Raw genomic sequence first — 11,902 nt, forward strand, 5'->3', positions numbered from 1 at the left:
TGCTAACCAAGAACAATTGCAAACTGAGGACACTGTGCCAACTGCTAAGCATGGTGGTGGCAGCATCATGCTGCAGAGTTTTTGTTGATGTTGTTGTTGATTTTTCAGACAAAATGAAAAGCAAAGCAAAATCCTTTATAATTAACTGACAGTTGAAACTTGATTTTAAACTAATTTTTGGGGGGATTACAAAAAAAACAAAAAAAAAACGAGGCTGTATGCTTCTGAGGCAATATGTTTCAGAACACAATTGACAAGTTTGATGAAAATCAGGTGAAACATTGAAGAGAAAAATAAACAAACATCATTCTGACACAATCACATCTTATTTTTATGTTAAATCCATCACCTTAAATTTTGTTTGACTTCAGGTTCTTTAGTTTGATACATTAGTTGGGATTTTTGAACAATGTCAGATCTACTCATCGAAACACGTCACTCTAAAAAGTTTGTCACTTTTCAAACTTTACAAGCCTTCAGTTTTGTTTCAGTACTTTCTTGGCTTGTTACTGCAGTGTGATAGTTTGAAAAAAAAAAAAAAAAAAAAGAAAAAAAAAACTTAAAAAAAAGATTGTCCTGTTTTGTTTATTTATTCTGTTCCTCTAGTGAAAGTGAATAAGGGAAGGGGTTGCATATTTTATTCTACGCTTCATGGCAACAAAGCACCAACAATGAAGCAAAAATGTGTTTTAAAAAATGTCTCATCTAACCAAATAAACAAGATGAATCCTTTATTCAATTTAGATAATTGCCATTTCCATTTTTGTTTATTTAGTTGGCTTTCAAAGCTGTTATTCCATAATAATGCTGAAGTTAAAATAGCTACAATTCGCATTTGCAGCAATGCGATAAGCTGCTCATTAAAAATCCAAAGTTTTATCCAACAGGAAATTTTAGCATGACTGTTGAATAGCAGGATCTTAAAAACAACTAAAGCCTTGTTTGTGCAGCATAATATAGTTTTATCTATGGATTACGTCTGGGGGATTAAGTGAATTTTAATTTGATGTCATGAAAAAATGTTTTCTTTGCACTTTGTCACTCTTAATTGTTTCAGGTCATCAAAATGCTGACAAAACAAAACAAACAAAAAAAAACATATTTAGCCATTTGTGAATATGATTGCCACCCATAATTAATTAATTACCTTTGACTAACCCCAACATTTGGATTTTCTAAAGCTTTGGGACTATGGTGAACTACAGCGAGAGTTACTCCTGAATGATGAAAGCATAGCCCATGACTGGCCTGTTTATTACTAAAATCACTACAAGAGGACATCAATCACATATTTAAATACACACACCACAAGCCAAAGCGACACCTAGAACATTTTAAGCCTCACTTACATGAGTTCAGGTCAGTGAACTCACGAAACTGGGCAGAAACGACATCAATAGGCGTTTTAAGATGAAAACCTCTGCTGACCAGAAAGAGCACAAAGGTTGAGCTCATTGAACTTCCAGTGAGTTAATGTAACCCCTGGTTGGTTATAGCTTTTTACTCCTATTTCAAATTATAGTTTGAAAATTATACTTTTTACTTACTCAGGTTGTCACTTGATATTAAAATGTGTTTGATAATCGAGACATTCAAGGGTAACAAACAAAAAAACTGAATCTATATGGGCAAATACTTTTTCATGCCACAGAAAAAAAAAAAATGAGTGTAGGCTGAGGTGATATCTGACAGTCCATTGTTGAGCATTTGCAGTATGAAACCTGTGGTTAAATATCAGCTTGAGGGAGTGGGACACCAGCCCGCACATTGTCTCACAAACACACAATCTCATCAGTGAAAAGGACAGAATCGTTTTTTTTGACATGAATCAGTGTTGACATGTTCTTATTTCTTGAGCCGAATCTTTTTTCCTCCCCTCCCAAAAAAAAAATAAAATCCAAGACGAACCGAATGGAAATACTGTGGCATCTGCTGATGCTGGAGACACAGCTGCCTCGGTCAATAGGCCAGAGCTACTCAGGAGCAGGCGGCAGAGCCATCAGAGCCGGATCAAACAGTTTGATCTGTAAAGGCCCTGACTTGAGACACAAATTGACTAGGGAGGTGCGAGAGGTGCCTCTCTCGCACAGTCAGATAACTTGCACAGTTCATAGACACAAAGAAAGGACACGTTTTTCGGGACCACGCAACAGTCATTAAATTCATGCTATTTTTGTATTCCGAGCACGCATCCACTGAAGATCTGTCGCAGTAGTTTTGATAACACAGGAGGCGGACTCACCTTTGCCCCAGACTCCTGGGCGCGTTGATGATGGAAGGACTTATGCTATTAGACACCACAGGAAAGGATTTCTCTCTTGTTACTCTCCTGACTGCTGATTTAACACCCAGCGCTATCTGGTACAAGGAGACCAGTTTGCTGCTACAGGCGCTTCGGGTAGTAGTATATTATTTGCTTCCACTTGGATGGATGTACTTTACATGACATTAAGCAAAAGTAATATAGAAGCTGCCTGGTGCAACTCCGCTTCCCGCCCTCCTCCAATCTCCTCCTTCGTTCTTTGGAGCGTGGGAGCTTCATGCATGATTAATCTCCCAAATCTAACATCTCCTAATCGGATCTTTACTTACAGAGCATATTGTGCGTAATTAATGGTCACACGTGGGGAAAAAAAGTACGACAAAGATGTTGTTGTTTACACATGTATGCTCAAATTAGGAATTATGTACTTGTAATAAAATCTGGACCCATCGTTGAATCTTAAAACACGCATAAACATAGTATGGATCTAGCATTTACTCTTTGCTGCAAAGTGATGTTAATATCTTGAGAAGAGGTACATACAAAGCTTAACGTGTTCTACTGCACACATCCAAATCAAACTTGCCAAGTGATCATAATCTGCTCTCCCCATGACGTCTGGTATACTGTCACATCTCGCAGAGTTTGTTTTGTATTCAAGGGACTCCTTTAAAAGAGAAATCACATGGAAGTGATATTTTCTTGTCAAATGTAGTGACCTCCTACTTGGGAATCTTAATAGTCTGCTATTAAGGTACATTTAGTGTATCGAAATAAGTTCCTACTGTGGACTTTCTCCAATAACTTGAGATACAGAGGGTTTAATGTAACATTTTCACTTATTTTTTTCTTCAAATATTTTTCAATAGATCTTACTTCTGCAAGGTGCCTAGTTATATGAAAATTTCTTATGGTATGTTTATGTTCATTGCACCCTCCTTTTTTTTAGCATTCTTTATTGTTTACATGTCCTGGGGGATTTTTTTAGCTTAAACTACTCTGGTGATGTTGCAATAAAGCAGCAAAGAGGCTACTATGCTACAAGGGAGAAAGACATATTAATGTTGTGCGAATGACATGCATTTAAGGATATTTTCCAGTATGGGATCAATATTGCCTCAAACTCCTTGTTACTCTTTACAGAGGAGAACCTTAAAAAAGTGGCAGTTGTTGCATTTCAAATCATTTTTTTTAAATGTCTGCAAAGAGCGATATTAACCCGGTGACTTTCTACTGTCCTCATTGTCTTCTGGATTTCACTACAGGTGATATTTTGTAAGTCCCAAAATGGAAACTTTTACACAAAAATTTCAACCTTTTTTCCAAGCTGATTCTTCTATCACAGTATATCTGTCTTTTGTTTCTGTGACATATAAATATAATTGGAAGTAAATTATAAGCTTGACTGTCACAATTTTTTGTGAAACAATTTTAAAATGTCCATTGACTGAATGTCACTAATAATAATATTGCCAAATGCATTTGTATACCTCTCTGAATCTTTGAAATCAAGAGTTTGAATTATTTTATTGGCAACAAAAAATCCAGTACCTAGGAATGTAGATTGCTTTTAAAAGCATTTGTAAAAAAAAAACAACAACCAAAAAAACATGGTTTTTCACAAAAACATGGACCTCAGCAAATCTCACCATGGATCTGTAAAAGGATGACACCTGTGCAATAAGTTCAATCATGAAGTTTTCTCTTCACAGAATATTTCTCAGGCCTTCCACAGGTCAGTGGTTCTAACAAAGTGGAAGTGATTGGGAATCTACAAAGTAATAGCCAGACGATATCACAGACAGGGGTCAGTGGATACTGAGGCAAATGGCGCGCAAAGGTCTCCAACTTTCTGCAGTCAACAGCTACAGATCTGCAAACATCCTGTGGCCTTTAGATTTACTCAAAAACTGTGTACAGAGAACATCATGGAATGGATTTTAATGGCCAAGCTGCTGCATCTAAGCCTTATGTCACCAAATTCAGTGTTGAATGCGATTGTATAAAGCATATGACCAACGGACTGTGGATCAGTGGGGACATGGTTTTTTGCAGTGACAGATCTGTCCCTTTGTCTGGCAATCAAATGGACGAGCCTGGTTTAGCAACTATCAGGGGAACTGCATTGTGTAACGCGTAAGCTTGGTGGAGGCGGTATTATGGTGGGGTGTTGGTTTTCAGGAGGTGAGCTTTGCTCTTTCTAGTGAAATGAACTCTCAATGCCTCTGCACACCCAGATATTTTGGGTAATTTTATGCTCCAAGCATTGTAGAACAATTTGGGGACAGCCGCTTCCTGTTTCAACATGACTACTAACCAATGCACAAGCAGCATCCATACAGAGATACATCAGAGAGTATAATGTGAAAGAACCTGACTCGAATGCACAGCTTACTTCTATCCGCCCGATGGGATACGTCTGGGATGCATTAGAACAGAGATTGTGAGCCAAGCTTTATCCTACAACATTAGTGTCTAACCTAACAAATGCACTTATGAATGAATGACAAAATTCCCTCAAACTAATTTGCAAACCTCGTGGAAACCCTTGAGTTGAAGCTTTTATAGCTGCAAAGGGTGAGCCAACATCATTATTAATACTCTGGATCAGGGACAGGATGCCACTCAGATTCATTTTTGTGTCTCAACAGACAAGCAAATACCTTTGTTGTAATGGGGTTCATCAGAATCAGAAAAATATTTAATATAGAATAAGACTATGTTTCACAACATGTGCAGAATAATTAGAGTGACAGCGGGTATAGGTATCAAGATGTTTGTTTTGACATAATTCTCTTACCCTGATGATTTATTGAAAAGCATTAAATAAATTAGAGGAAAGCAGTGATTTAGTTCAATGTTGATCCAGCAAACAAAAACAAAGAAAAAAAAAAAGAAAAGCAGACACAGGTTAATCCATGTGAGGTTGAAACTTTCTAAATCATTTTACCATTTCTCATTGACTGGGAAATTGTCCTTATATTTGCATTATACTGTATATTGCACAGATAATTGTAGGCTCAAGAATAGAGGTGATTAATGGTTTAAAAATGTAACAACACAAGCTATATTAATTCAATTGACAGAGTGTAATGATAATGTAATTGTAACTGATTGTACTTGTCTTTTCACTGTCCATTAAGTACAAAGCTACTTTTAAAAATATACAGTTAAAATGTTGAAGTTAACGTCTCTTGAGACCATCCACAGCTTTATTTTGGATGTAATCAATGAACAATACTTGTCAACACTGGAGAATACAGAGGATGATCTCACCAAATCCCTGTTTAGGAGAAAGTCTGTCCTCTGAAGTGCACAGAGTGAGCAGAGACGAGACAAAATCTGTGAAAGAGGGGGGACAGGTGGGACAGGAAAGCTGCATACAGTTGTACTGAAGGTTGAATGAGTTTAAGTACTCTGGGCCAATCATCTGAAGCAACGGTGGGTGGACAGGAGAAAAAGAGAGTGAAGGAAAGGCTGGTTGAAGATGAGTCTCAGGACTAAACTGATGTAAAACGATGGGCGCAAGAGTGAAAGGGGAGGTGTACAAGGTGGCAGTGAAACCTGCCGAAATTTATTTTTTGGAGATGCGCAAATTAAACAGTAAGGCAGAGATGATAGATGGAGGCGGTAGGCCTGCATTTTCATTAAGGAGTGATCAAAAATGCACAGAATTAGTGGTGAGTAAATCAGAGGGACAGCTCAGGTTGAGCAGTTTGAAGGCAAAGTTAGTGGAGCAACACTGCGATGGTTTGGACATGTGCACAGGAGAGATACACTATACAAAGGATGTTAAATATGGAGGTGCCAAGGAATGGGAAAAGAGAAAGACCACGTGTAGCAGCTTGTGAAGGAGGATATGGAGAGGGCTGCTGCGACAGAGGAGGATGCTATAAAACATAGAACATTTTTAGTTATGTGTCATTTTTAAGTTTCCAATTTTCTTGACGGTTCTAAGGAAACTGCCAGAGTCAGACAGATACCTGATTATTCTTTCTGTTCAGTTTGCAATCATTGTCAGTGGTTTCTGTTCTGCTGCGCGGGAGATTTTTCTGCAAACTGAAACACATGCAGACTGAAAACTGTGACACCTAGAGTGCAAGTTCTGACTCATGTTCTGCTATGCCAACCTAAACCAAGGCTAAAAAATCAGAACAAAAATATCAGGAGGTTGATATAATGATGCTCTTTGATCGACTCCCTTAGAGATTTTCTGTAGGGTCAACCCAGGAGTTGCTACAGATTATGTAGTTGGACAGAAAGTTCCAGGATGTTCTTGAGCAGGAGACGGGGGTAGGCAGAGACAGCAAGGCTGGGAAATTGACAACCGCATTTACATTGAGATTAAATTTCAGATAAGTGGACTCTGTCTACTAATTAGGTGACTTCTGAAGGCAGCTGGTTTGCATTGGATTGTATTTTGAGGTCATCAAATTTTTTTCATGTAAAACATTTTGAAAATAACTTATGGTTCCTCCACCTCCACATTATGCTTTCCTCTTTGTTGGATTTGTCACGTCAAATTTGTATCAAACATACAGACGTTTGTGGCTTAAAAGTGATAATAAGGTCAAATCAATAATTTTTTTTCCCTAATCTAAAACACACTCTTGAAAATGCTTTTGGTCATCCTCACTGCAATTTATAGTTCAAGCATCCAGGTTTCAATTCCCACTAATTAGACAGTGGTGCAGAATCTTGAGTTACCTTCGAAATATCCATAGTGAGTGTGTGAAAAACCCCAGAGAGAAGTATTTAATTGGTTGTCACCTGAAGGTGGTGCAAACACAGTCAACAACTTTTCCTATCAGGAAATGTTACATGTGTTGCTTTTGCTTTTTGAGATCAGGTTATAAACTTCCATTCTGGCATCTCATTTGATGTGACATTTCGGTATATCTGCTTGTGTCTAGAACTTATGCTAATTTCTCTGCGTAAGTAATTTATGTCCTAAGGATTTTGTCACAAAAAATTTTTTAATTCACTTGCTCAGCTTCTATCTTAAACAGTATCACTTTTTGAACGAGTTGTGCAATGTTAACATGTAACACACGATTCCAAACATTATTTACACAGACAGCAAACACAGGGTAATGTTCGCTCTCATTTGGACTGGTTTTACAGGCAACCTCTTGGCAGATAGCACATTTTTTTTGTTTGCCAATAGATCTCTTTTTCTTTCCTGCAACTCCTAATGGGATTAGCTGGCTGTTTAGCATCTAAATGCTTCACCGATGAGAGACAAACTTCAGTCTGTTTGCTGTTCTGGGCAGTGAAGTTTGCGCGTACTGGTTTTAACTCAGTGTATGCTTAAAAAGAGCTGGCTGAATATGGCAGCAATGAGGCTGATGAGAGCAGTGGCTATGAGCCAAAATAATGCAGTGATGGGTGTGAAGCCAAGAGAAAATAGGTAGACAAAAAAACCTAAAACATTCAGTACAGTTAAGGGGAAGAGGAGAGCTATGTTTTAGTCATTACTGAAGGTTGAAACGTTCTCTTTTTACTCCAAAACAAATTAATGGACAAAAAACATCAAAAATACCATCCAATTTTTGTATCTCTATAGATCCAAATACTATTGTTTATGAGTGCAGAACATATAGATTCTTGTGGCGCATTGCTGTACAGGTGGAGAAATTCCTCCACCTCCTGAGATGCAAACTCAATATAAACTCAATTCAGCGCTGTGGAGTCGCGTTCCTCTTGTGGTTTCACATGGGCCCAGTGTACATGCAGAGTCAAAATGCAGCCCCCATCTGTCAACATATGGACTATGTACCATGGAAACACTTGTTTTTTTTCTTTTCAGTGAGCACTGGCATTATTGAAACTTCATTATTATTCAGCGACAGACATTGTTTTGACCAGTCCAGCAGAGGCAGCAACAGACAAAAATGTGCTGAGTATTTGTTATTGTTTTTCGTGCTCACTTGGTCTGTCTCTCTGGATGAAAGATTACTTTGTTGATGAGGGTCTTAAAAAAACAACAAAAAAAGTAAAATCTTTCCACTGAAAACATTTTTATTCTATTAACTAGATCGCAGTATCAAACGGGTAGACTCGAGACGAGCCAGTCAAGTAAAAACTATTCTTCCCATCACTTGCCTCAACTTCTGGTACAACAAATTTATCATTGGATCCTGACTGGATGCACCCACACATGACTGTGATCTCCAAATCTAGCAATACTTTATCTGACTTAAAGTCTTCACATACTTCTCCATGTTTGCAGCTGAACACTGTTCATACCTCGCCAACACGTTTGATTCTATTTTTATGTGAGCTGAAAAGCAGCATTTTACCAAACACACACTCACTGGCCACGTTATTCGGCCTTTACACAGTTTGTTAACACAGTCAGTAAATAAATCAATGACATACCAGAAATTCAACACATTCTGACAGAAGCCAATTTCAAAGTGTCCAAAGTTAATTTTTAAAAATAATCTTTGATGAATGCAGCATTAACAGCTGAAGGTAAAACGGCTACTTGATTGTGTTATAAAAAAAAGGCGCTATGTGCTTTGAAAATATGTAATACTGCTATCATATTTTTTGCTTTTTTCGCCCCTCTGTTCATGATCTAATTCATGTCTTTCCATATGTCCTGTGTGTTTGGGCAACCCTTTGAGTGAGAGACTGAATTTTCCTGTTGTCTTTGTGGTAAAACTCTGGGCTGCACACACACGTCTGTGAAGAGTCCTCATGGATCCTGCAGGGTCGCAACAGTAACGCAGGCGTCATGATTGAAGCATAGTCTCGTAAATTTGCCCTTGTGCTGAGTGGTATATTCTCCAGGTTTTTCTGTTGACATTGAAAATGCCGATGTTCAACATAAAAAGACAAATCTAAAGCTTTTGGAATGATTTTCCAAAAGTCCTGCTCACGGCATTAATAAAAGCATACAAACTATGTTTAAAAGTCAGATTTAGGCAGACAACCAACACATTTCACTTAGTTCTGCCAACTCTGCCATTTAGATTCTTGGCAGAACTAAATGAGCAAAATTAGCTGAAACCTGTCCAGCATAAACTCTGTGATAGTCTCTTGAAGGTAATCAGAAGCACCTACCTCTGATGCGGGGAGAAATTTAAATCTGAAACCATTCAAGCTCCACATCAAGGAAGAAAAACCAGGAGAGCTCAACTATTATCAGAAAAATGCCAGACTGGATCTTGATGAAATTCCTGCTGAACACAGATAATCAGTACCTTATGCAATACTTTGTTTTTGTTTGTCTTGTAGTTGAGGTCTGTGGTTGTAATGTGAGAAAATATGAAATGGTCTGAGGGGTAAGGCACTGCACACAATGTTCACTTGCATGTATAAAATCTTGACTATTTTGTTGGTTTTGAAATTTCTTCTGTATCTTCACAAAAACGCCGCGATTATGTTTTTGAAGTGCCTTGATTTATTTGATGTGTGAACTTCTGTTTAGTAAGAAGTCCAACCACACAAAATCCTAAGAAATAGCTTCAAACTTATTGTGTCATCATATTTATATTGAGCACTCGGTGACCGTCTGTAACGTTTATTACCTTCTCCGTGAAGCCAGAAAGCCATCAAGAATTTATTAAAGAGGAGTTCTTAAAACAGTTTAAAAGATTTAAAGGCTCACTCCTCTTGTTTCTCCTTAAAGTTGTAAATGTGTGAGAAAATTAGGCTTTGGTTGCAGCTACAATGAATAAGATGAGAAAAACCCTTATTTAACTGGTAGAGCAATTATGGGATATGTATGTGGAACACACTGAATCAGTGTAATGAAAGTCTGCCATTGTCCTGCCTGATGGTTTCATCATTGACATTTTAATTGGTGATTTTCAGCTCTCATTTTGCACCGAAAATACACTCACGGCAGAGAAAGTTTCTAGGACATTTCAGACAGAATGTTAGCTTCTAAGCTGGTCTCATATACAGTCATTCACACTGATGCAAACACACACATGCATACATATACCCACACACACACACGCACACATGCACACACATTGTGGAGTCATTGAAATTGAGTAGTCTGACTGAGCCCTGTGTGGGCTCAGTGACAGCGTTGATTAAACATTAAGCAAGAGATATAATGCCATTTTACTACTGTGACTTACCCAGCCCCTTTGTACTATCATTTCATCTTTGCCCTTGAACTCAAACACATAGCAGGCTGACAGGATAGAAAGAATAATGATAATGAATTATGCATAAATAAGAACTTGAATTTGTCTTTATTCAACTTTGGAAACTTGGTGCATTTGAGGACCCCTGAGTGTTATTTGTCATTCTGCAGACAGGAAACATTTGAGTCGCTACCTTTGAAAAAATGCCTCCGGATTTCCAGCAAAATGAACAGTTTTTCATAGCCTTCTTAGTGCCTTTCCAAGTCCACCATATTACTAATGGGCACAAAGGTAAAGAAGCAGAGAATTAAAACAATTTGTTTGCTGTGGAAGTTTTTTACCACCTTTTATTGTGTCTTAAAAGTGCTGGCAAAAATCAATCAGTACTTTGTAATATTTACCACATTGCCAAAACTATTTGGGTCACTTGACTTTCCAAACACATTAACTTTGATGACACCTCATTACTAATAGAAAGGCTTTAATGTAACATGGCTCATCCTTTGCAGCTACAAACGCTTTACCTATTCTGGCAATGCTGTTCACAAGGTTTAGAAGAGTTTCACCGCAATATGTGACAACACTTTCAGGTGAGGTCTGTCGCACCAAACCATGTCTTTGTAGATCTTCCTGCGCATTCAGGTTAGAACCAGATGATGCCATCTAAATCCTGTAATGCTTAATTATACAGAAGCGATAAAAGTTCCTTTCACTGGAACTGAGGTGATGAGGCAACTCCAAAGGCAGCATGCTTTGCACAACTGCGTCAGACATTAAGCATTGCACTTGGTGACGTAAGGCTTGGATTCAGCTGCTTTGACAAGGATCTAAATGGGTTTCGTTCTGAGTTTCCCTAAGTGCATTTCTTGAGTTACTCTGAAGGCCACATGTAATATAAAGGATCTGAAAGCATTATCTCATGACTCAGTCCATGTGCCTCAGCATCTGCTAATCCCACTCTGTGGTTTTAGATGGCCTGCAACATCATGCATGAGTTGTTGTCATCCCCAACTTCTTCAACGTAGTTTTGATACCACCAACACTCGGCAGCAGAAAATATAGTTAATGAGGAAATTTCATGACTGGACGTCTTGCGGAGGTGGAATCCTGTAATGGATTTCACTGAGTCATTGAGGTCTTACCATCCTCTCAGAAATGTTTGCAGAAGCAGACTGCATGTCTAGATTTTCTACACTCATAACTGATGTGACTGGAACCCCTGTATTCAACTACATGGATTAGTGAATGAATACATTTTGGGAAATTCCAGCTGGTTGCAACATGAATTTGATATATTTTTGTCTTTCATCCTGCTTTATGCAAAGACTTTTAGTCTGATTTCTGCATTCTTGCTCTGGGTTTTGACACAACTTATTGTAATTTGGAACACCTGAGTTTCATAATTTGGATGGGTTAAAGTATACTTTTTGCAATATTTAGTCGTTCATGTTTGTTTTTCACAAAGCAAAGCTTTTCAGTTCGACGTGGTGCTTTGTTTTCAACCATTATACAGCTTGAAAACAAAACAAAG

The sequence above is a fragment of the Poecilia formosa genome, unplaced genomic scaffold (genome assembly GCF_000485575.1).
Source record: "Poecilia formosa unplaced genomic scaffold, Poecilia_formosa-5.1.2 Scaffold12, whole genome shotgun sequence".
Taxonomy (NCBI): domain Eukaryota; kingdom Metazoa; phylum Chordata; class Actinopteri; order Cyprinodontiformes; family Poeciliidae; genus Poecilia; species Poecilia formosa.